This window comes from Thunnus thynnus, chromosome 21, assembly GCF_963924715.1.
Source record: "Thunnus thynnus chromosome 21, fThuThy2.1, whole genome shotgun sequence".
Lineage (NCBI taxonomy): Eukaryota > Metazoa > Chordata > Actinopteri > Scombriformes > Scombridae > Thunnus > Thunnus thynnus.
In genome coordinates, this window is record NC_089537.1 from 2,103,727 (window position 1) to 2,130,864 (window position 27,138).

Below are 27,138 nucleotides of genomic sequence, written 5' to 3' on the forward strand. Positions count from 1 at the left end.
GTTAGTTGTTGTATCACTGTCTACTGTAATGGACTGAGTGTGTATATGTTTATATGTTTACTGTATGTCTGTACAACTGTGTGTAATTATTATTATAATATGTATATCTCATGTCAAAGATTTCAGTAAGATGAGTCACTGTTGTGGTCATTGTTTGTAGTGTTTGTTTTTGTATGTTTATGAAAAAATCATAATAAAAATATTATAAAAAAAAAAAAAAAAAAAGAACAAGTCGCTGTATAAACTGTCAGGTGACCTTCATCATCTATGAAACCAGATATTCACAAAGAGTTTGTGACGTTGAAGAGGAACCAGAATTACAAGAGTAAATCAAACAAACTATAACAGTCTCATCTCTAGCGGATGAATCTGGTGTGTAATATGGTTGAAAGCTCTGGTAAAGGCCAGAAAGCGGAGCTTCAGTTGGGATTGTTGTGTCAAACAATTGTTTCCAAGTTCGAGAACGAACTTGTGTTTAAATCTGAATCATAACTGCTGATGACCTCACATGTCAACAAGTCAGTGGACCTTCAGTTGAGACTGTTGATGTTTCAGCCTTTAGCTTTGCTTTACAAAGACGTTTTTTTAGACTTTTTTTATTTTAAATTTGAAGGGTCGCTGCCAAAAATGTTACTATTCATGGAAAGTATTAATATTGGTCTGAAATCTCAGATACTGATGTCGGTATCGGCCTGATAAGATCTTTTTCCGTCTTAAATTCTTTGTTACTTCGTCTCAAACCGTCTCCATCAGCCACATTCGTCCCGTGACATTTTAGTTCAGATCTGATACAAAAAATATGGCAAATTAACAGAAACAGATAAAATGTGCAGTGATGTAAGCAGCTCCGGAGGAAGCGAAACATGATTCATCATGTGTGAAAGTTGCTGAGAAAATCCCTTGTTCGGTTGCCAAGAAGTTGTTCTGACTAACCAGCGTGGCGGCCGCCAACAGCGAAGCTGTGATGTGACTTCTGACGCCGCCAGCTGACTAAAGGTGGCAACAGAGACGCCGCCAAGGACGAGCTGCGGCCCGCCGTCCAACAAACACCCACCGCACGTCAAGAAAAATGAAGAAATAAGCTTTGAAATGTGTCTGAAAGTGAACCAAAGCCTCTCCAGCCTCGGCGCTGTCACCGTGACAAAAAAAAAACTGCCAGGCTGCAGGAAACACGACGCCTCAGACAAACACAGCGGTCGCCAAGGTTACAGTGTCGCATTACGCAGGTGATGAAATAGATGTCATTCAGGCGTGAGCTTCGGCACCGCACAAGTGACACACTGCACATGTTAACACACACACACACAGCTTCAGTGCAGAGGGATTCATTCAGCCTCTAAAAACTGACACGATGATAGAGAGAGGTGATAAATTACACACTGCGGAGGGAGAGAGAGAGAGAGAGAGAGGCCTGTAGAGAGAGATACTGTATATATAAAGAGTGTGTGTGTGAAGACGGCTGCAGAGATGGAGTTGTAGATAAAAGGGAGCAGAGTGAACACAGAGAGAGAGAGAAAGTATTTAAGGCTGAATTATGGTTGAAATCTTTCAACACGTCCATCAGGGACAGAACGACCTGCAGGAGCCGCTTTCCTAAACCGTCACACATCACCGTTAAAGCTCTAATATGTAATTATTCCACATTCAAATGTCTAAAAACAACTAGACCTATGTTATATATGTTGTTGAGTTGTGTATTTTCAAACCCAGAGAAATCTGTAATTTAATCAAAGTAACGGACCGTTTCATTTGGTCGCCTGTCGATGGCGTCATACCTCCTCTACCAAAGAGTAAACACACACCAGATGCATACAGCGGCGCTGTGTTTGTCCGCTACAATGGCGTCTACCAAAGAGTAACTTAACACACATACAAGATAATACATCGGCGTTGTGGTTGTTCCACACAAACTGTTATAAATTGACTTTTATTCAGTTTTAAGTCACATTTTCATGATAAATTTAGGTGGTTTTTAACTATATCTTTTGACGATGGTATAACTTCATGAATAGGATAGAGAGAATAACTAGTGAAGCTCTGTAAACGGCGCCATCTTACTCTTTGGAGCCGTTTCTAAACAAGCTACGGTAACCGCTGTCGTCATGGTGATGAAGCAACAGCGGAGGAATCAGATATATCAGGCTTTGATACACACACAATACTTGTTGTTGACATTTGGCTTCATATCACAAACTCTTGACTTTATACTGAAGTTTTTTGAGAAATTTACAAAGTTGTACAAAGTCCAGAGGTTGTGACATGAAGCACAACAAGCTGGTGAAGCTGTAAACAGAACCGTGTTCCTGCACATGCTCAGTAGCGTCTGCATTACACAGAACTACTCTCTGGAGACTGAAAACATGATGCTGTTATTAGTCTTTGGAGCCGTTTCTAAACAAACTAACATGACCAAACTCTTCATGATGAAGGAACATGTGACCCAGTGCAGCGGTGTGACTCACTGACGTGTTTTTAATCAGATATATCAGCTTTGATACAAACACAATACTTGTTAGTAGATCAGTTCATTGTTGGTTTGGATCCAAACATGAGATTTGATGACAAGAAGAAGAATTGCCAGACTGATCCTTTAAAGACACGTCTGAATCTTTGCAGATTAAAGGCTGAGAAATATTCTAAAAGAAGAAGTTTGTATGATGTGTTTATAATTGTTCCAAACAGCCACAGTGAAAAGCCTCTACAGTACTCTGCTTGGAACAATAATGTGTGTCCGACGTGGTTTATGTGCAAAAAAAAAAGTATAATTACCACTTTAAAAGTTCCAGAATCTATAAACATAACAATATATTTGTATCGTCTCTCAGTGTTTGTTCACTAGTCAAGCTTCAACATTGTGTGACTCGTGTCAGTTGAATACTGAACCACGATTGGCTCCAAACTAGTTGTGATGTCACAAATCACAAATGTCACAAATGACACACACACGTCATTGTGCACAGAGAAGCTGAAGCTGACATATTATTGGGTGGAGCGGCACTTTAAACACAGAGATGACGGTGCATTTTTCCAGACAGTCTCTCCTACAAAGTGTTCACAGTGTTTCACTCTGTTGGTCACGAATGAAACGTGACAGAAATTCTGTAGTCGTGTTGCGAACGTGAGAGAGAAAATCCTGACTCCTATTTTCACCTCCACACAGCTGACCAATCACGGTGTGAGATTTAATGCTTCAACACACACACACACACACACACACACACACACACACACACACAGAGTGAGAGGAAGCTTCTTCAGAGCTGTGGTGGTTCCCATAGTGAACACATGCCATGATGATCACGACTGGAGCGTAGCTATGAGACGTTCACACCTCAGAGGAACAGGTGGCGTCTCTCTCTCTCTCTCTCTCTCTCTCTCTCTCTGTCTCTGTGGGAGTGTCACTCGCCCCCTCCCATCAGAGGGAGTCCCTCTCTGGCACGATGACCACTTCCTGTGGCTCACGCCGCTCCTCTTCCTGTTCACGACGCCGCTCGCTCGCTCGCTCGCCAACACGGACCCTTATACAACTTCCGACATCTGCCTTCATCTCTGTGTGCTGTGTTATTTTTAGTGAATGAATTCACGCTGTAAAAAAATAACTCAACTTTACTTTTTTTCACAAGTGTAAAATTACAGATTTATCCTTAAAATGAGAAAAATCTTTCTTTTTCTTCTTTATTCACCGTCCTCTCCCTTCATCCCTCGTTGAGGGTTAATATTTTACACTGCACTCTTACTTTTATTCTTTTAGCTTCTTTTTTATCTCCAAATTTAACACTTTTTAATTGTTTTTATGTCTTTTTACTTGTGTTGCTTTTATATTGTGTTTTAATGCCTTTTATGCTCTGTGTAAAGCACTTTGAACTGCCTTGTTGAAAATAAACTTGCCTCGTTCACACTTGTTGCATCTGTAAATTCACCATTTAGTGTTTGGTTTCCTCATAAATTAATAATAAAAAGCTGATTTTCTATGTAGAAATGATCATTCTTGTTACCTGAAACAAGAATAAATGCAGCTATAAAAACAGCAGATGATGGATTTTTTACTTCTCAAATATAAATCAAAGACATTACAGACAGATTTGTCTCCCCCTGCTGGCGGTGAGAGGAAAGACTCAGCTGTGACTGTGACACACAGACGGCCAGTAAAGACTGGTATGTTTTGATGGTCCACTGGGATTTGTCCCAGTATGTCTGATGGTCAGTATGTACTGGCTGTTACCTGCTGTTGCTGCTGTAAAACGGTGGATAAATTGTTTTGAGCGTCACACAACCTGCACGAAACGACTTGTTCATTCAGTCCGAAAACATCTGGAAAGTCTAGAAGAGTCACGTGATTAACGGCGCGGGAACGTCGCCCCCGACATTAGAGTTAAAAACTAGATTTATCAGGTGATGATCGGTTTCATCAGCAGACACTGCAAGTTTAATTCTTACTAAAAATAACATTTACATCACTTTACTGCTGACTGTGATATTTACTCTGCAGCAGTACAAGTACATAAGTATTATGAGCTTGATGTAGTTAAAGTATTGCAGTAAAAGTACATAAGTATTCTGAGCTTGATGTAGTTAAAGTATTGCAGTAAAAGTACATAAGTATTATGAGCTTGATGTAGTTAAAGTATTGCAGTAAAAGTACATAAGTATTATGAGCTTGATGTAGTTAAAGTATTGCAGTAAAAGTACATAAGTATTATGAGCTTGATGTAGTTAAAGTATTGCAGTAAAAGTACATAAGTATTATGAGCTTGATGTAGTTAAAGTATTGCAGTAAAAGTAGTGGTTTGGTCCCTCTGACTGATATATTATTATATATGACATCATTAGATTATTAATAGTGAAGCATCAGTGTTAGAGCAGCATGTTACTGTTGTAGCTGCTGGAGGTGGAGCTAGTTTACACTACTTTATATACAGTTAGCTAGTTTAGTCCAGTGGTTCCCAACCTAGGGGTCGGGCCCCTCCAAAGGGTCAGCAGATAAATCTGAGGGGTCGTGAGATGTGTGATCCTGATCAATCACCTCCAGCGAATTTCAAGTTTCTGAAAGTTGCTTTTTACAGAAATGAAGAATAAAAACATTTAATAAGTGATTTTTGCTTTAATTGAAAGTAGACATTTAATTTGTTCACGTTTGTTAGTTTAATGTTAATAAAGCTCAGCTGCATGAGTGTGATATATATGAGATGTGTGTGGTCATAAAGCAGCTGCAGTATAGATGCACCAGCGTGTGTGTGTGTGTGTGTGTGCGTGTGTGTGCGTGTGTGTGTGTGCGTGTGTGTGCGTGTGTGTGTGTGTGTGCGTGTGTGTGTGTGTGTGTGCGTGTGTGTGTGTGTGTGTGTGTGACATGATGAGTTAAGCCTGCGGGCCGCCGAGCTGCAGCGGGATTTATGAGAGCTGTAGTCGAGCTGATTGGCTGATACTGTGGCGTTTATTTAAAACAGCGTGTCCCGGAACGACCCCACATCCATCTTTACTCCCTGCACCTCCTCCTGCCTCCCTACAGTCTGTTAAAAAGCCATAAACTCAGTGTCCTCCCCTCTAAATCTTCTTCACTGCTCCTCCTCCTCCTCCTCCTCCTCCTCCGTCCTTCCCTTCTACTCTCCTTTAAGTCTCCAATCTCAGAATATTAAGTTTCTTCTTATTTCTCCTCTAAACCGCCTCCTCCTTTCTCCTTCTTAACCTTTTTCATGTCTTTTACCTCCATCTCTTCCTTAGTGGTGACTGCAGGAAGTATATTTACGGTAATAAAGTACAATTTTGAGGTACTTCTACTTTACTGGAGTGTTTCTATTTTATGTTACTTTATACTTTTACTCCTCTACGTTTCAGAGGTAAAATCTGAACTCTCCTTGTTTCTCGTCTCGCTATATTAACTCTCCAATAAATACAAAACGCCAAAAAAAATAAGCTTAAAAAAACAGATTTTACATTAAAACATTGCATCTGTTTGGAAACTATAATACATTTCACAGATTAAAGCCATGAAACCACCGAACTGTATATAAAGTCATTAAGAAGAACTTTCTCTCTATAATACAATAATATATGAGTCATGAGGGACGTTTTTCATTTCATACTTTAAGTTGTAATTTTGCTTCTAAAACTTCTGAATTTGTTCTTTTTCAGTGTTTTGAATTAAAAGATTTTCTACTTTTAAGAAAAGTTAAAGTTTTTTATTTATTCTTTAACTTCAGTAAAAGATTCTTCCTCCATCAGCTCAGGCTGAGTATCTTCCCCTCTTCCTCCTCTCAACTCTCCTGTTCCTCCTGGACTCTCCTCCCATCCCTCCTCCTCCTCCTCTTTCTCCTTTTCATCCCTCCTCCTCCTCCTCCTCTTTCTCCTGTTCCTCCTCCTCGCTGAGGGAAGCAGGAGGCTTTCTGACAAGCAGCATTAGATCAAACCTGCACAGGCAGCCTGTAAAAATGTAATAAAATTACTTTTTTTACAGATATAAAGGAGCTCAGAGAGGAGAAGAGAGGAGGAGAGAGGAGAGGAGAAGAGAGGAGAGGAGGAAACAAGAGAGGAGAGGAGAAGAGGAGGAGAGGAGAGGAAAAGGAAAAAAGGAGAATTGACGAGGAGAGAGAGAGCAAGGAGAAAGAAAGGGAGGAGAAGAAAGAAAAGAGGAGGAGGAGAGAGGAAAGGCACAAAGAGGAAGAGGAGGAGAAAGAAGAGGAGCAGCGGTGTCTGACATGATGAAGAAGGGGGGAGATTTTATGGTTGGAGGAGAAAAGTGCAGAGGCTGCAGCTCTCTGCCACCCGGCAGCTCCACTCATACATCCAATTTGTTTCCTTTCACTGAGTGTCAGTCACACACACACACACACACACACACACACACACACACACACACACACACACACGCACACACACACACACGCACACACACACCAAGACACACACACACACACACACACACACACACACGCACACGCACACACCAAGACACACACATGCACACACACACACACACACACACACACACGCACGCACGCACACACGCACGCACACACGCACGCACACCAAGACACACACATCCACACACACACACACACACACACACACACACGCACACACCAAGACACACACATGCACACACACACACACAGACACACACACGCACACACACACTCACACACATGCACACACACGCACGCACACACGCACGCACACCAAGACACACACACGCACACACACACTCACACACACGCGCACACAAGCAAATGTCCAGACAAAGACAAATTTCTAAAACCCGACATGTACTGTATGAAATACACATTTACAAAAACCCACACATTAAATACACACACACACACACACAACCACACACGCACACATCCGCAGACACACACGCTTCATAAAACATGAACACACACAAACACTCATGAACAGCTCTGCAGCCTCGAGGCTTCGTCGTCCTGTTTGTTCTTCATCTCTACAGTCATGACAGGACGACACACACACACGCACGCACACACACACACACATACACACACACACACACACACACACACACTCACACACACACAGTGTTTGCTTACTCCACACTTCTCAGCAGTGACAGAAACTTTTTTTCAGAGTTAAACGAGGGACGACACTCAGACAGGAAACACTTAAACGCTCCATCTGGTCATGTGATCATGACGCCGAACCACCTGTTCAGGCCTGACTCCATCTTGTATTTACCTGCAGGTCCAGCTGTGCATAAAGATTTTTTTTTTTTTTGGACAGGATATAAATAGCAGAATGTGTCCCCTTTAATTATAAATAAAGAACTGATTTACATGCTCACGGTGTTTCCAGCTGGTTTCCGTAGCGACGTCTGTCCACAGAGAAACACCACGACAACAAAACTGCATCACAGCCCAACATCTGGTCGGGAGGACAGACGCACAAAACACAGGTTAATGACAACAGCTGTGCCGCGTGTTCAGACATATTGATATTAAAAATGATCGATCACAGAGAAAGTTAAAGTCTGCTCAACTCTGCTGCAGCTACAGACGCTTTATTAACCTGCGTTCAGTCTATTTATAGTTAATAAAGTTTATGTTTTAATGCAGCTGAATTCACCAGAAAGTTGTTCTCATTTACATATTTTTCTGTTTCTGTTGTCAGACAACGGATGTTCAGATATATTGACATTTAAAGTGATTGATTAGAGAGAAGATGTCCAGATGACGTTGTTGTTTTGCTTTGATAAAACGTTTTTATTCCACCTGATTTACTGATTTTCATTGTTCAGTCTGCTCAGATAAAAGCAGCCTGAGAAGTTTCGTCCTGCAGCAGCAGCAGCAGCAGCAGCAGAGCGTCTTTATGAATACGAGGAGGACGGCCGGCGTTATCGATCCGTGGTCCTGAGGGACGGCGAGGCGCCGATCTGAATCAATCATCCTCTGCAGTGAACACACAGCAGCGGCTCAAAGCTCAGTTTTTCTCCCCGAACTGTCAGATTCAGCACGAAGCAGCTTCACGGAGGAAAATATGTGGCTGTTGTGTTTTTATCATGCTAGTTATGAAGAGAAGTTTTCAACATTATAACATGATAAAAGTTTAAAAAGCTTACAGAGAAACTGACTCTATAAATCATGTTTTATTTTGAAAGAAAACACTTCCTCTGCTATCTAGGAAATCTTTTCTGGGCCTTAAATTAAAATATTTTCATGACATTTAAGGATTTACAGACAAGTGAAAGAGCTTAAAGGGTTAAAACCAGGTTTAAAGACAGGAAATACAGCAGTAAATATGTTTTATTATGTTTTACTGAGAGATGAAGTGAAATCAGGTTCTGTTTACTTTTGTAATAAAACACAAATTACAACAAATTTGACAGTAAAACAAATAAAACAGAGAGAAATATGTTGTAAAGTTACAAATAATATCAAAACAAAAACAAACCTTTAAGAACCTAAAAACACACACAGACTCACGTACACATATAGTATCACAAGTTCAAATTAAATTAGAAGAAACATGTTGGATAAAGTGTGTAAAATCTCTTAAACCTTCGTACATCAACCAGCAGGATGATCAGAGTCACGTCCTGCCGCGACTCTTTGTGTATTTTGAGTTTTCAGTGTTTTTTTCTGTTTCCTCCTGTGTTTATGTGCTCCTCCTGCTCCCAGTGTCTCCCCCAGTTTATCTGCTCCCAGTGTCTCCCCCAGTTTATCTGCTCCCAGTGTCTCCCCCAGTTTATCTGCTCCCAGTGTCTCCCCCCAGTTTATCTGCTCCCAGTCTGCTCGTGTGTTGTGTCACCTGTTGTCTGTTTTACTTTAGTTCCTGTTTTATTTTGAAATATTTTCTCCTTGTGTCTTGTCACCTTTACTTCCTGTGTTTGACTGCCTCGTGTGTTTCACCTGCGTCTCGTTTACAATCACCAGTTTAGTCTTTGTCGAGTCGTCTGCTGTCGTTCTGTGTTTGTTCCTGCGGTCGGTGTTTCTGGTTCTTTTGTGACTTTTGAAGTGTTTCATTAAAATGTTCTGCATCTGATTCTGCCGTCTGCTCCACTCACCTTTATCACAATCAGAGCTCAGAGATGTGATCTGAGTCCCTGAAACACTTTTTAAAAGTAATAAAAATGATCTTAAAATCAATATTAAAACAAACCGGCAGCCAAAGTTAACAAGTGATGTATTTGTTATGAGTTTAGTTCATTTGAACTAGAAACCTCCATGTTACCTGTTTTCAGACGTTGTCACACAGTAATATAACCTAAACATCTGAATCTATCTTCTTCTTCTGGAGCTCTGCATAGAGGACGTGCACATGTAGCATCCTGATCTTCCAGCAGCAGAGTGAAGACTCCTGCTTCTCTGACGGCACCGGGGTCACCTGAGTCTCTCCAGCAGCGAACGAGGTCCTTTAATGCTCAAACACAGCTGTGAAACTTTCCATCTGACGCCGCCGCATGTCGACAGTCTACGGGTCACCGCTTCATCAAGAACACCTGACAAATCCACCAAATAATCTCACTTTTTGGATATGTGAGAGGAGGCCTGTTGCATTATCAGGCTGGGCTGACGGGGATGTAGAGCGGCGTGTTTTGGGTTCCCATCGTGTGTTTTCACGCTGGCTCCATCATCCTCCCGGCAGATGAGCTGACCTCTCTGATCCTCAGGAAGGAAGGACGGCGGCAAGAAGGGACTCAGCTGTAGCCGACTGCAGAGGGATGAACTCAGAGAGTCTTAGTTTTAGTCGCCGTAGACGCAGCAGCAGCTCTGCGTGGTGACATCCATCCAGGAGAAGCTGCTCTGGGCTTCTTTGATGACGTTATTCTCTCATAACAAACGACACACAGTCCAGTATCTCTCTCACTCTCATCATGGCTGCACAAAATATCACACCGTCTATGATTCAGTTTCAACTTCCTGTCACCTCTTTGTTGTTCCTTCTAATTCTTCATCCTCTGCAACGTTAAACCTGCTGAAACAGTTTAGCTTCATATTATTGTCTAGAAGGCTTAGATGTCGCTCTGGTGCCGACACTGTGAAACAGCAAACAGGAAGTAATAAAAGGCGTTCCTGAAACCACGTCCAGCTACACAACTCCGTCTGTCATTAGAGGGGCGGGTATCAGTTCAAATCAGTCCGGTCCAAGCTCCTTCATCCTCCTCTTCTCTTCTTCTTCCAGTGAACACCTTGTGAAAGGCTGTTTTTGTGAGGAAATAACAGAATTTTCCGCGGCTCCATTTGAAGTTGGCGTCTTCTGAAACATCGCTACAGGGCAGGAGTGACAGTCGCACATCCGTACTTCCTGTCGATAAAAGTGGGCGTGTCTGCACCCCATGGAAAATAAGAGGCAACCAATCAGAGAGCAGCCTCAGGTCACCTGCTTGCCAAAAGCTGAAGGATGTAAACACTCCGCCCTTCACCAGGAAGTAAATGAACCAAATACAATATGGAACCAATTTTTACTGAATGCTGACAGACTATCAGGCACATTATAAACTTATTACTTATCATCTAATTAATTTATGTTTAACATGTTTGAGTCGACGTTCTTCTCTAGATATCTGGCGGCGGCTCCTCAGCGCTCCGCTACTAGAAGGCTGCAGCTACTTTTGTGCTGTTTGCATTTTTCAGAGATGCTTTAATGTTTCTTACAGCTTTATTTAGAGGTGACGGGACATTTACAGGAAGAGACGCTTATGCTCGTGCAATATTTGGTAGCCGGTGCACAAGAGAGAGAGAGAGAGAGCGAGTGAGTTAAAAATATAACGGCGAGGAAGAAGACATTGATGGGTTTAACATTATTAAAGATCAAATTCTTTTGCCTGTTTTATGCAGCCCGACATGTAGGAGCATTAAATGACAGGACGTTCAGTTGCTGCTCTGCTACTGATGATACTACTCGGATCTTTCACAGCGTTTCCCAGGATATTAAACCAATCTTGTGCATAAGAGATGATGATTGAGATATTAAAAGATAATTCTGTTTATCTTCCTGCTTCCCAGAGGAGAGAGAGAGATGGATCATTTTCTTATTAAAGGATCATTCTGCTGGTTTTCTTACTGTCAACAAATCTCATGTTTGACGTGTTTTTAATCAGACACATCAGGCTTTAGATACACACACATAATACTTGTTAGTAGATCAGTTCATTGTTGGTTTGGATCCAAACATGAAGACAAACATATAAAAATCATCAGAACAGATCGTCTCTGCACAGTTTTAGGTTCATGTGATAAAAATAAAGTGAGCGACTTGAGCTCCACCTGTTTGGGAAGCAGAGCTGAAGACTTTTGGCCACAGAGAGATTACCTGTACACCTGTTAGCCTCCACTGCTGCGAGGACCAACAGAGTGTGTGTGTGTGTGTGTGTGACAGAGAGAGGAAGTGTGTAGGAGTGTGACTCCTGGCTGCGACACAGTAAACATATGCTCAAGAGACGTTGGAAAGAGTGCAAAATGGAAATTGGAAATTTGCAGCACACACACAAACACACAAACACACACACACAAAAACACACAAACACACACACACAAAAACACACAAACACACACACAAAAACACACAAACACACACACAAACACACACACAGCTTTTTTTTTGGCTAATTCAGCAGCTTTGCAATTCATATTTTCCGTGTTGGGGGATTTGAAAGAGGCAGACGTCTCATTTTTTCCCGTTTAGCCGTCACACACTCGGCGGCGTCCTCTGGGTGGGACTGCAGGCAGCGACTCCACGGTGACGGTTGTTCAGATTCTGACACATTTCAGCTCTTTTACAAACATCTGCTGAAAATCGACTCTGTTCATGTGAAAAAAATACTCGATGAGACGTGAAATTATGGATACGACAAAAGACGGACAAATAATTCGGATGCAGCAGAAGATTAAAGAGGATTCATGTCCCACATGATCACAGTTTGGTATAAATAGGATTTTATTGATTAGGTTCTTATGAAATCCTGCCATATAACTTCCCACATACAGCGTTACCTGCCAGACAACTGGAATAATTGTTATATTATAAATATTTTTCTCCCTTTCTTCTTCACTTTTCTTTATTTTGTAGTTGCTTTTACATCCATTATTTTTATTTGCTGTAACTGTCTTGTTCTTATCTTGAGTTTTTTACATACAGCTGATTATATGGAGGTAAAAGTGTGTTTTATACATGTGAATGTCTTTGTGTACATATTAAATCATTTTATTTTATGTGCAAACACATAAAGAAGCCTTTTTGACATTTTAAAGATTTAAAGACTTTTTCCTTATTTTGCAGGCGTCTTTTTATCTCTCATTATTTTATTTGCGATAATTCATTTTATCTTGTCTCGATTTTTTAGGAGACTGTTTGCAAACGTTTTTAACTTCCAACTTCTCGTGCACAAGCGTTTGTTTACTTTAGTTTCATGCATAGCTGAGTCATACGGAAGTTAAAGTGTGTTGCTATATATTTGAATGTCTGTGTGCGCAAATTAAATCGTTAAATCATTTATAATTTTTGCTTTATGTGCAAACAAATAAAGAAAAAAAATATTATTTTGTAAAATTAGTTGATTAATTGACAACAATTTTGATTATCAATTAACCTCTCTGACTGTGATGGGCATTTTTTTTTTTTACTTTTTCCTGACCAGTGTGAATTTTGGCTCATAATCTTTATTTAGTTTTAATCTTTTGACAAAAATGTGAACTCAGTTTTTGTCATTTTTAGTCAAAAAAACTAAAGACGTGTTTTTGTTGCGTTTTTAATTTTCCAGTCGAGCTACAGTCTGCGATTCCACAGATGTAAGCAGCTCGTTCAATAAGACTTCAAACAGTTATTATTACTTTTCATTTCATTTTAGTCTCATTTACAGCATGAAAAGCAGGTCGTCAATAAATATCTGTCATCATCGTTTTCATGGTTAAATTAACAGCGTTCAAGATGTTTTTTTATGCGAATGAGTGACTGTTGTCGCACTATTGTCACAATGTTTTTGCACTATTCTAGCACTGTTGTCGCACTATCGTCACACTATTCTAGCAATGTCGTCACACTATTGTCGCACTAGACAGAAACAAGAAACAAGATGAGTACAGAGTGAAAAACATGAACTTTATTGCTGATGTTTTATTTTAACATTTCCTGAACCACAAATGTTCATTTCTGGACTCTCACATAACCTTTAATCATTTAATATATTCGGTGTTTTTTCCATCTTGAATTTGTCTCTGACCTGTTCGGTGAACGAGGACTGCAAAAAAAAAACATTGTCTGCTGTAGAACAAAGTTTCTTTTGGTTGAAAAAAAGTTCAGATGGAATCAAAAGCTTGTTTCATATCCACCTGCTTCAAACTTTGGAAAATATATTAAAATGTAGATAAAAATGTCTGAGCTCTCTGTTGCTCCAGGTTATCAGAAAAGAAGCCTGAAAGTTTCATAAAGGAACAGACTGGTTTTTTTGGGAAGACGGGATTACGGCGGTTATCCTTTAAAACTCGGATCCGCGGCTCTTAATAAAGACAGAAGACTTTTTCATGCGCTGACTGAGAAACTGCTGCCGTCGCAGAGAAGAGAGAGAGAGAGCGGCGTGGTGGAGATAAAAAGAGACGACGGAGGAAACAGGTGAAGCTGGCAGGTGTGTGTCGGCCCGGAGAGTCGTGTTGAAAAGTAATTGGCAGCAGAGTGAGGATGAAAGGCTGAGCTGCTGACCTGTAGGTCCGTCCTGACTGACTGCACACTCGTATATATCCTCTACATGTAGATATGATCTGCCTGTTCTACCTTCCTCCTGTCTGTTCCTCCGTCTTTGTTTCTCACCAGATTTATTCTTCTCTGACTCCCACTGTTCGACTTTCCTGTTCTGACCTTTTGCTTTTACTCCAGATCTAAACTGTCTCTCTGACTTTTGTTGTGAAAGCTTACAGAGATGGTTAGATAACAGTATAATGAAGGTACAAATTAAAATGTCTCCGATGTGAAGGAAGGAAAATCAGCAACTGTGCCAAATGTAACATGGCCAGTCTGTGGTTTCAATCTGCATGTGTATTATTTTTCACCTCCTACCTTTGTAGTAATTAAAGCTCCAGTTGCAGACTCGCTGGTCCTCCAATAACTTAACGTTCTGTCCACAGAGACGCTTTGCATTTAAAGTTTTTGCTCATAGTTTTGCATAACAACATTTCAGTCGTAGATCTGCTAAGAAAACATGTAACAGGATGAAAATGGAAGAGAGAAACCCATCAGATGGTCTACAAGCTCAGATGGCTGTAATGTAACAAAAACATGATTTATTTTCAGTAGTGTGGTCAAAAATATATAAATAACATGACTGGTTTAATCACTGGTATAGCTGCAGTACAGCTTCTGGCCACCAGTGGCAGCACTGAGCGCTCTGCTGCTCATCAAGTAACATTAAACGTAGTGAAATATCGCAACAATAGTCTGACTCAACGTGAGTCCTGGAGCCAACTGTCGATCAACACCCACACAGCAGACATCAAAGCTACTATGAGTCTTCAAATCTTATTAACGGAGCAATAATTGCCTAAATGACCACCAGCAGACTTATTAGAGGACCTGAATTTAGAGATTGACCAGAATGACTCAGTGAAAACAATGATTGACTCAGTATTTCTAGAGAGAAGTTGAGGCTTCGTGAATGAGAGTCAGTTGGAGCAGCTGGCGGCCGTCTGGCACTTTAAGATACTTCAGACTCAAGACGTGAAGCTGCTGGTTGGTATAATACAAATGTAAAGTTGCAGTTCTGATCTTATCACACAGCCTGCTATACATACTCAAAGCTGAGAAGAATCTTTGGAGCAAATTTACGTTCAGTGTTAACATATTCAGGATTTACATCAGCTGTGTGTCTGCTTTCTTTGATGCAGTTGATTGAAGTTGAAACTTGTCAGGGGCCAATATATGTTCTCTGGAGGGCCAGATTTGGCCCACAGGCCAATGTTTGCCTACCACTGCCATAGACTGTAACGCTGGATGTGGCGAGGTGTGACATCACCCGTTTGAAGCCCAGAGTTGCAGCTTCTGGTCGGCGCCATCTTTTTCCTTTTGGAGCCAGAATCTTCCAGATAAGGAGTGCAGAGTGTTTCCTTTCACACTCTGGAAACACGTCCCGCTACCTCGGACCCAAGCTAACGCTAGCTTACTGGGAACACCGAGCGCTGCACACTTGGGCTAACGTTAGCTACTTTAGCTGAACTGTGCTAACAGAGCAAGTATCATAATCAGGTAACATTAAACTGAAATATTGCGACAACAGAGCTAGAATAGTGTGTCAATAGTGCTAGAATAGTGTGTCAATAGTGCGACAACAGTGCGTCAACAGTGCTAGAATAGTGCAGCAATAGTGTGTCAACAGTGCTAGAATAGTGTGTCAATAGTGCGACAACAGTGCTAGAATAGTGCAGCAATAGTGCGACAACATTGTGACAATAGTGCGACAATGGTGCTAGAATAGTGTGTCAATAGTGCGACAACAGTGCTAGAATAGTGCGACAATAGTGCGACAACATTGTGACATTAGTGCGACAACAGTGCTAGAATAGTGCACCAATAGCGCAACAACATTGTGACAATAGTACGGCAATAGTGCGACAACAGTGCTAGAATAGTGCGACAATAGTGTGACATAGTGCGACAACATTGTGACAATAGTGTGATAATAGTGCGACAATAGTGCGACAACAGTGTGACATAGTGCGACAACATTGTGACAATAGTGTGATAATAGTGCGACAATAGTGCGACAACAGTGCTAGAATAGTGCAGCAATAGTGCGACAACATTGCTATAATGGTGCAACAACAGTGCGACAACAGTGCGACGCAGTGTGAGTCCTGGAGCCGGGGAGAGCAGCAGGTGAGCTTGAAAGGATATTAAATGTTTTAACAGGCTTGAATGTGTCTGAACATTTCTGCCAGCTATTAAATTGGTGACTTCGATCTTCTTATTATTGACAGAAATGAACAAAACTAGTTTTACTAAACCTGAATGTAGTTTGTCTGACAGTTTGATTCACACACAACCACCCACACAGACACACTGTCAATATTAACATACATGATACATTATGAGCCCGTTATAGAACATAAACCTCATCAGGCCGCAGCCATGAGAACAGACTGTTAATGTGAACAAAGCAGCAGAGTGATGCAGCAGAGCAGATTTCTGCCTGTTTTATATTTTCCTGTAATCCTCTGTCAGGTCCTCTGAGAGCCCGACACGCTCTGCTGCCTCCTTATTAGCAGCTGAGTGTTTTATTTTCACCGTTTTTTACCAGCTCGGATAAAGACGACAGGAGACTTCGCAAGGGATGCTAACTTTTCAGAGACCAGCCGAGGCCTCGCAGGTCATAAAACACGGATTTAGATGAAGGGAGGAGAGAGACTGAGACGTCTGCTGCAGTGGGAAGACAAAAGAATTCAGGTACTTGGATGTTTAAAATCTGCATCGTACTGGAGCTTCACACCATGTCGTCTGTCCTGAGAGAAGAGTCAGCAGCCCAAATGAACATTAAACAACTTTTAAATACATTTTTGCACAGAAGGACTGTGGATTATGAAGGAATCTTCTGATGGTCAGTGTGAACAGGAGGAATGATTACAGCAAGAAAAACAGCTTTAATGTTCATTTGGGCTCCCGACTGTTGGTTTCAGACACATTTGAGAACCTGTGAATATATCCGTTAACAGACGACCAGTCTGAGTTTAGAAATTCACTTAAAATGTTGGACAGGAGTCCAGGAAGTGTGTTGAATGTTACATAACAGAGCAGCTCACCATGGAGTGTGTGTGTGTGTGTGTGTGTGTTTATAGTAAGGTCTGGTAGGCTCAGCAGGTTCAGGAAGGGCTTTCTAGAACAGATGGAGGACACACACACACACACACACACACACACACACACACACACTCACAGTAGAAAGGCTGTGAACACAAACTCACACAGCAGAGAAATTAATTTGACATCCTGGGTGGTTCGTTATCACCACTGACTGTATATAAAGATGGACGCCATGACAGCTCCCCAGAAGTGAAGCCAAAACATCTGGACGCCTCCTACAGTACAGGTCATAAGCCCCGCCCCCTCCATGTTAGCGGACACGAGCCAAACTAAAGAAATCAAAGTACACCTCAAATACATCTCTCATTTTAAGTCGTTCTTATCATGCTGACGTTTGTCCAAGCGCTCATTTTTCTGATAAGTTTGTTTTTAATTAGTTATTCGATGACATAAAATTGGGGTGTGACATCATGATTGACAGCTGTGACAGCCGCCCTCAAACCTCCGTAGGACGAGCCGAGTGACCGCAGCAGTTTCTGATGGAAGACGCTACGTACGTTTTAATTAGTGATTCACTTCCAGCTGTCAGTCATGTTGAGGGGGCGTGTCCCCCCCGTCGTCATCCCGCCGTCCGACTCTACTGCGCAGACTCTGGTTACAAATGACATCACACGAGCAAGATGGCCGCTCCCAGAAACAAGATATTTTAGCTTCATTTTTGCATAGCGGCAGGAAGTGGAGACGCATCGTCCATCTTTATATACAGTCTATGGTTATCACACACACACACACACACACACACACACACACACACACACATCTCCCTGCAGTTTCCAACAATTAGCTCAGCAGCTAATTTGTCTTCACTGACAGCAAAACAAATGCTAGCACTTCCTGTCGCTAATACAGCTAGCATGCGAGGCCGCGTCGTTACTTCTGCTCATGTTACAGACTGTTACCTTTGAATTATATCATGTTTATACTCTAATCTATTACTATTGCTTTTAGTATTTTAATTTTTATTTCCTTACTGTGTTGTTGAGGAGCTGAAACTCACACTTGAAACTCTTATAATCAACTAAAACAAAAACAACAAATCAGAAGAGCATCAGTTGACACAGATGATCTAATAATAAGAAGTAAATTATTCCAGAGTTTAGGGACAAATACTTGATATAACTTCAGCTTACGTGCAGTTCTGGGAACATTCAGTAAACACTAAAGAGACTTTAAATTACTACAAGGACACAACAATTCAGAAATGTACTCAGAGGCTTCACCATAAACAGCCTGATAAGTAATCACTAGAATTTTATATTAAGTTTGTTTTGAAATGTAAACTCTACGAGGTGTCAGAAAAAAAGAAAAAAAAATGGCGGCTTTAATTTCCAACAGCTCACAGAGACGTATTCGAATGTTTTGTTTCGTGAGACCAACAGTTCAGACCCCAACGATTAACGACCAAACATGATGTCAATCTCATGATTGTCAACGTTCATCTCAGAAAGCCTGAAATCAGAGTGAAGGAGCCTTAATGCTGTTTGTGTCTGAATCAACCAGCAGCTTCACGTCTTCAGTCTGAAGCATCTTGAAATTCCACCGACGGCCGCTAGCTGCTCCAACTGAGTCATTCTGGTCTCAATCTCTAAATTCAGACCCTCTAATAAGTGTGCTGGTGGTCATTTAGGAAATTATTGCTCCGTTAATAAGATTTGAAGACTTATAGCAGCTTTGACGTCTGCTGTGTGGTCGTTGATTGACAGCTGTGATTGACAGCTGGCTCTGAGTCGGACTGTTGTCGCTGTATTAAGTAAGTTTGATGTCGTGATTCTGTTTTGTCTCAGCGTTTAGTCACTGCGGTGATATCAGCTCCGTGTGGAGAAGCCGACAGACGTAACGTGTACTGATGTCAACGTGACGCCACTGAAAGCAGCTGTTAGTCAGTTAAATCACTTTAATCCCAGTCAGGTTTTACTGTTTTATTATTCAAATTAAGCACTAATGAATTTTAAAAAAGGCAGTAAATCATGATGCACTGCTGCACTGCTTTTCTTTTTATTATTATTCTCTAACTTCTTCAGATAGATATCACTGTTTGTGTTGTTTAACTTCTCACATGTCCACTTATTTCACTTATTTTGGGTTGTGGTTGTTAATCAGGACGAGAGGAGATATTTTATAAACCAAACGACTAAACGAGCACTCAATAGATTAATTGATAATGAACATAATGATTAGTTGCAGCGCTAGAAAGGCGATAAGCTTAAAAAACAACATAGAATTATAATAAATACATAAATAAATAACAACAATCTAAAAAGACACACAAAGCAACGAGGCCTTCAAGAAAATAATTGATTAATTGATAATAAAAATAACTGTCAGCTGCAGCCCTACAAAAAAGGAGCAAAGAGTAGAGCTGCAACGATTAGTCAATTAATCGATTAGTTGATTAATCAGCAACTGTTTTTATATCCATATGATCTATTTTTCTGCTTTTTTTAAGCAAAAATGTCAAATATTTGCTGGTTCCATCTTGTGAATGTGATGATTTTATGGTTTTCTGTTTTTTGCTTTATCAATATGGAGTAATAATACTGAAACAAACAAAGCGCTGCGGTCTAGTAAAACACCTGTTTACTATTCATCGCTCCTAAACAAAGGCAAGTGTTGTAATTTTCCAAACACATCCTCTCAAGGTTGAGAGTAAACAAACATAAAGTCAAAGATGAGCGAGCTGCAGAGAAACGGCGGCGAGCAGCACGATGAGACGCTGGAATCTACGGCGGCGGTTAATTACAGGCGAAGGCAGAAGCAGAGGACCGGACGCGGACGGGGCCTCCGTGTTATTAATGAAAGCTAATGAAGGCTGCGGCTCTGATCTCCTCTCCTCCCTCCATCTCTTCATCCATCATCCCTCCATCCCTCGGTTGATGGAGGGGAAACAAGCAGCTGGGTTAATTTAGACTACAGGCGGACTTCCACTACTAATATATGAGAGAGAGAGTGTGTGAGAGAGAGAGAGAGAGAGAGAGAGAGAGAGTCTCATTACAAAAGCAGGGAGGTTTCCTGATTATATAGACGGCCACATTTTGATGCAACATCCTGGTTTAGCTGCAGGTACGGAGGATAAAAGCTGCCAAAAATGTGAAAGGGAAAAAAAAAAAAAAAAAAAGTCCAGGACTGAAGCGGAGATCAAAGCTGAGGTAATAAAGTTTGTGCTTTCTTGCTGTGGATGATTTGATTTGTATTGATCTGCAGATGTGAATGGCTGACCCTCTGCAGCTCTAACTTTGTCACCATAAACATTATGAATCCTCAGCACACAGATGTTCCCTTCAGTCCGGCCGCTGCTGCAGCCCTTTCATTTGGACTTTTTCCAGCTTCTCACCGACACATCAAAGCATCAAAAGGCTCATTTACAATATATTTACATTTTTTTGCCAATTAAAGCAGAAGCCCGGGTTTGTTTACATCTGGGGTTTTTTCAGCCTGAGTGTGACATTAAACAGCAAATAAAGCTAAAAAAAAACACCACGACACCTAAACGTGGAGGTCACACGTATAAAATTCACTAACAATTAAAAACGCTGCTGTTTTTGCACGTGCACCAGCATCATTAACATATTAATCATGGAGGGATGTTTCACGGAGAGTCAAGATGGCCGAAGCTGATCTGGGCGCAGTTTAACAGATCGTTATCGGCTAAAATAACCACTATCAGCTGTCACTAATTAATTCTGTGCGTCTGAACTTGAACAAAGATGATTTGTGAGGTCAGACGCTCCACTCTGTACCATTACTGTACAACCAGAGCGGTTCCAACAACTCCGACAGAGTGAGACGTCTTATCTCTAGAGGATCGGGTCACATTCTCCTGTTAAAACTTTCATTTATATCAGATCAATAATTTAAATGTTCAAATGTATCTACGACAGTTTCACTTCATTGTATCAGTTAGAGGTTTAATCAACAGTAGATAAATATAAGTATCAGACTCAATATCAGCAGATATCTGTTATTAAAGGAAACAAAAACACGTGATGAGACTTTTTAACTCATTTTATGAGCCTGTGTGTGTCTGAAATGTTCCTGATAGTTTTCCACTACTGCAGAAATCTCTTCCTAGTTTATCCTGGGAACTTAAATTTCTTCCACATTCAACAAATGAGCAACATTTTTGTTTCTTTTAAATATAAAACAGTGTAAAAAGTTCATTATGAGCTGATTTATAAACACATTTCATTAAAAAATATGAACCAAGGATCTTTTCTTCAGGTAAAAAGACTAAAAACATGACGTCTTTATTTTTATAAGAACAACAGAAGACCTGCAACACCTGCGAGGTTTTCATCATTATGTTTAATTATAAACATAAATATTATCCCACACAGCTGCAGCTCAGTGATCAGTGTGTTAACAGCAGATAACTCACTGAGTTCTCCAGCTGATCTTATGATCATATAAACTGATGGATCATTTTATTAACCGTGTTTCATCAGGAACTGAACACTGAATACACTTCAGTCGACTTCAACAGCTTCACATCTTATAATCAGACACAATATCTCCTGAACTTTTACCTCAGTAGGAATTTAAATGCAGGACTTTTACTCTTAATGAAGTATTTTTACATCGCGGTGTTGATATTTTTACTAAAGTAAAAGATCTGAGTTCTTCTTCCATCGCTGCTTGTTGTGCAGGTTGTTATAGTTTGATTATTAGAAAGTAAACGTTTTACACGTCATGCAGCTCTGTTCAAACAGAACATTTAGTGCAGATGCACACATGATGAGGCACAAATACAAAGATCAACCTCTGGATTTAAAGAATCGGTAAAAATCACGATTAATTGGGAAATACATTTTTTATGGAGCTCAAACAGCCATGAAGGACCAACAGTGACACAAAGACTCCTTCAGCACACAACAACACACACACACACACACACACACACACACACACCTACCTCAGTCTGTGGAACGAGCAGCGGTGCAGAAGAGAAGCTGATGCGGAGAGGAGGACGAGGTGCAGGATGGATGGATGGATGGATGGATGGATGGATGATGGATCAGGTTCGGGTCACAGACTGAACCAGACGGATTCTTCCGCAGGTTTGAACACGGGAGGAAACGGTCGATGAGATGAACATCAGAGGTCTTGATCCAGCGGGAAGAAAGAGACGGAGACAGAAAAAACTCAATCTGCAGCTCACAGCGGTGATTCAAAGAGAGAAGAAACATATCAGATCACCTCTCGCTTCATCCACACAGAGAAACGCTCTGTCATCAATAATCATGTTCACAACAGAATAGAGCCATAATTAATGATTAGTTATTATCAGTTATCTATTCATCTAGTATTCCTTTTGTCTATAAAATGTCTGAAACTCAAAGATAAAAGGCATCAAACTCACATTTAAGAAGCTGCAACCAGCAAATATTTATCAATTTTACTTCAAAAAAAATGACTAAAATAGTTAAGAGCTGCAACGACTAGTCGATTAATTGATTAGTTGCTGTTAGTATGACTTTTATCTGACCCTATGTATCTTACTGATTTTGGATGTTGGACATGTGACCTAAATATTCCATAATCTGCATGTCATTTTAGGTAATATGATAGAGCCCTTCTTGGGGGGACCTTTAAATACAAATAATGGGTTTATGGTCAAGTTTGGAACTGTTCCAGATGTGGTATGTAATGATACATAATATGTTGTGAGGTAGCTGTTAACCACTTGATTGGATGGCTCCCAACTGAATTAGTGCCCATGGAGAACCTATGTTATTCATGTGATAAGATACAGATGTGCAACCCTATATAAGCTATGCACCGACAGGGGTACGGTGCCCAGACCATCTTTATACATGGAATGGACCCGATGGCCATCGTCTAATAAACGTCTACAAAATAAGAACTTCGTCAGCTCTTCCTTTGAACGACATCATCACACATCCTTCCTTTCAGTTGCCAAATATTCAATGAATCACCTACTTTTTAGACAATAGATTCATCGTTTTCAGTCATTTTTAAAGAAAAAAAAAAGTCCAAATTCTCTGATTTCAGCTTCTTAAATGTGAATATTTTCTGGTTTCTTTAGTCTCTGCGACAGTAAACTGAAGATCTTTGAGTTGTGGATAAAACAAGACGTTTGAGGCTGTTTAATAATAATTTAGTTTCAGTTTAACATTAACAAGGTTATGTAACTTTGTTTCAGATTTCTTTTAATACTAATTTTTAGAGAATATTGGTGGAAACTTCTGGAAGCTGTGATGAGTCGTTATTGAAAGGTGAGATTTCAGTTTCATTTGAATTGTTGACAGTAGATAAGATGTTAGTTGAATATCTGCCCTGTAAAGTGTTTAATCATTTGACGTGACGCTGGATGAAAGCATCACTGACAGCAGCGTCTGCTGATCTGCAGGATTCACACTGAAAGCTCCAATGAGACACAGAGAGTTGGTCCAGTCAGCTGGGACTGAAGGAAATCCTCCTTTATTGATCTGTCGCTCCTGCAGAGCCGTCCATCAGTCAGCTGGCTCTGCAGGGACACACACACACACACACACACACACACACACACACACACACACACACACACACACACTTCTACTGCTGTCCTCTCAGAGACTTACATAGACAGAACTCATTCTCCCACCTCTAACCTAAATCTGATTTTAATATTATGAGGTTCACGTTCAGCTTTTTATGGTTTTCTGTTATTTATATCCTGTTATGATGTTAAACATGGTCAAAGTTCCAAAACTTGAGGTGAACGTATGTAGAAATGTTGCCTGCAAGTCAAAACCCAGGGCTTCAACCTGCTCTGAACACTTCATTTTTCTTCTACTTTGCAGACGAGTTGACATCGGCTCATCACACATGCTCATAAAACAGCCGTCCATTCAGTAGCCTTGGTTGCTAAGGTGGTTGCTAAGGTGTTTCCATGTGTTGTTCAGCTCCAACATGTACGGATGGATTTGAGAAGTTGACATTTGGAGTAAAGAAGGAGAAAAAGAAGTGAAATCCTGCTACTATAGTTTGTTTACGTAGCCTCCGGAGCCGGAGGAAGCTTCCTGAAAGGTGACCAATCAGAACAGAGTGGGCTCATCAGGAGGCGGGGCCTTAAAGAGACAGGAGCTAAAACGGCCTGTTTCAGACAGAGGCTGAACTGAGGGGCTGCATAAAGGACCAGTAGAAGATAAATAAGGAGTTTTTAACTGGAAATCATGCAAAGATATTCCAGTAGAGCCCCAGAATATAAATATAGAGCTGGAAATGTGCAGAATATGTGTCCTTTAAACCTGAAACCAAATCTTAAAACTTGAACAGCCTGAACAAAAAAAAATGTCCTCACTGTCAGGATCTAATTCAGACTGAAATACACACACACACACACACACATACACATACACACACACACACACACACACACACACACACACACACACACACACACACACACGCCAAACACAGCCTCATTGAACCAGTGCAGCAGACAATCAATGTTATCAATTGGGTTTTTACCAACAAACACGCACACTAAACACACATCGGTCCACATCAGCATGTACCTGAACGCTTATAGACACACAAATGTAAACACACACACACACACACACACACACACACACACACACAGCAGTGCAATTGACCTTTACACTCAAAGACAGCAGGACATCAACAAACAGGATGCGTCTCTGCCTCTGACCTTTTGCACATCCACTGCTAAAGAGCATAGTGCACACACACACACACATACACACATATACACACACACACACATAAACACACACACACACACACACACATACACACACAAACACACTGAATTACTCTGTCATTCAAGTCAATTCAGCAAGTGTTTCTTTCCCACATCAGGATTTCTGATATCAGCTGATATGTGTGTGTGTGTGTGTGTGTGTGTACTTCTATATCTATCTTTGTGAGGACGGTTTGAGGGTTAATGTTAAGGTTGGGGCTGGGGTTAGGGGGTTAGGCTCAGTCTAGAGTTGGGTTTAAGTATTTCATTATGATGGTTAAAGGTCAGAGTTCAGCATCCTGACTGGCTCGTTTTTTTTGCGTAAAGCTTCAGGCTCGGGTTGTATATTTTCAAATGTAATTTAAAGGATCATTCTGCTGATTTTCTATATTTGTCTTCATGTTTGGATCCAAACCAACAACGAACTGATCTACTAACCAGTATCCTGTGTGTATCAAAGCTGATATATCTGATTAAAAACACGTCAGTGAGTCACATCGCTGCACTGGGTCACATGTTCCTTCATCATGAAGAGTTTGGTCACGTTAGTTTGTTTAGAAACGGCTCCAAAGACTAATAACAGTGATAACACGTTAGCATTAGCCTGGTGAGCTAGTTGTCAGTAACAGATAATATGAAGCAAAAACTTGCAAAATGGGAGATTCTTAAAATCCCCAAATGATTCATGGAAAACTGTTGCATTGTGGGCATCCTGACCTTGTTGTCAGAACAGATTAAACTTCCTCCACAACTCAGACAGATCATTTATTATTAGAGGTGCTGCTAGTTGTGTGTATCACTACTAAACCTAAAGCTAATCAGCTGTCGAGTCATTGTCTGTTGTCAGATGAGCTATTTCTTATGTGTGAGAATGTTTTTCCAAAGTCATCATATAAGTTTGTCTTAAAAGGAGAAATAATATCAATAATAACAAAAATATATCCATCGATCTCAGGCCAAGTGAACTGATTTTCTCTGCAGATTCACACTCTTATAGTCTACTGATAGAACTCTTATACTACAAAATATGTACTATATATATTGTAGTAGTACAGAGGGAAATATTGTACTTTCTACTCCACTACATTTATTTGACAGCTTTAGTTACTTTTCAGATGAAGATTTGACACAATGGATAATATAACAAGCTTTTAAAATACAACACATTGTTAAAGATGAAACCAGTGGTTTCCAACCTTTTTGTCTTTTGACGTCTTACAAAAAGCAGTGTGTAGTCGGGGTCACATTTCACATGTCTATGAGTTGTTAACAGCTCCACCAAATAGTGATTTTTCCCTCTAAACTTCTCACATGCTTTCATTTCAATAAATGTTCAAATGATCCAATATTTCAGCAAAAATCAAAGATTAGAGAAAAAGTCCAAAAACTGATAACAGATTTGTGTATCAGAACTTTGTTTTTTCTTCTTTCCTCTCCCATTAATCATCTCACCACCCCTCAGATTTATCTGCTGACCCTTTGGAGGGGCCCGACCCCTAGGTTGGGAACCACTGGACTAAACTAGCTAACTGTATATAAAGTAGTGTAAACTAGCTCCACCTCCAGCAGCTACAACAGTAACATGCTGCTCTAACACTGATGCTTCACTATTAATAATCTAATGATGTCATATATAATAATATATCAGTCAGAGGGACCAAACCACTACTTTTACTGCAATACTTTAACTACATCAAGCTCATAATACTTATGTACTTTTACTGCAATACTTTAACTACATCAAGCTCATAATACTTATGTACTTTTACTGCAATACTTTAACTACATCAAGCTCATATGTACTTTTACTGCAGTAGGATTTTTCATGCAGGACTTTTACATGTAATGGAGTATTTTACATTACTATACTGGTACTTTTACTGCAGTTAATGATCTGAGTACTTCCTCCACCTCTGCAGGAAGGTCATACTGAGGTTTTACACACGTGCACACAGTAATAGCAGCACCACGTGCCTTAATGCACTTTTTTAAAGATGTTCTGAGGTGTGATGAGCTTTGTGTGTGTATACTGTCTCCTTTATCTCATTATAACACTTTAAAACAAGCTCAGTTTAGAGCTGCAGCTGCCTGTTGTGTTTGTAGCATCGTGCTACATGCTGATCAATAACAGGAGCATTTTAGAG

The 27,138-nt window shown here is 40.5% G+C and overlaps 1 protein-coding gene across 2 annotated transcripts in view; it reads right to left on the bottom strand.

Moving 5' to 3' along the window:
• Nucleotides 1-27,138, bottom strand: part of fars2 (phenylalanyl-tRNA synthetase 2, mitochondrial) — a 142,865-nt gene that overhangs the window by 115,472 nt on the left and 255 nt on the right. For both annotated transcript variants that reach the window (XM_067577818.1, XM_067577819.1), the window contains exon 2: nucleotides 22,199-22,388. The gene's annotated coding sequence lies outside the window, so the exon portion shown is untranslated. The remainder of the gene's footprint in view (nucleotides 1-22,198; nucleotides 22,389-27,138) is intronic.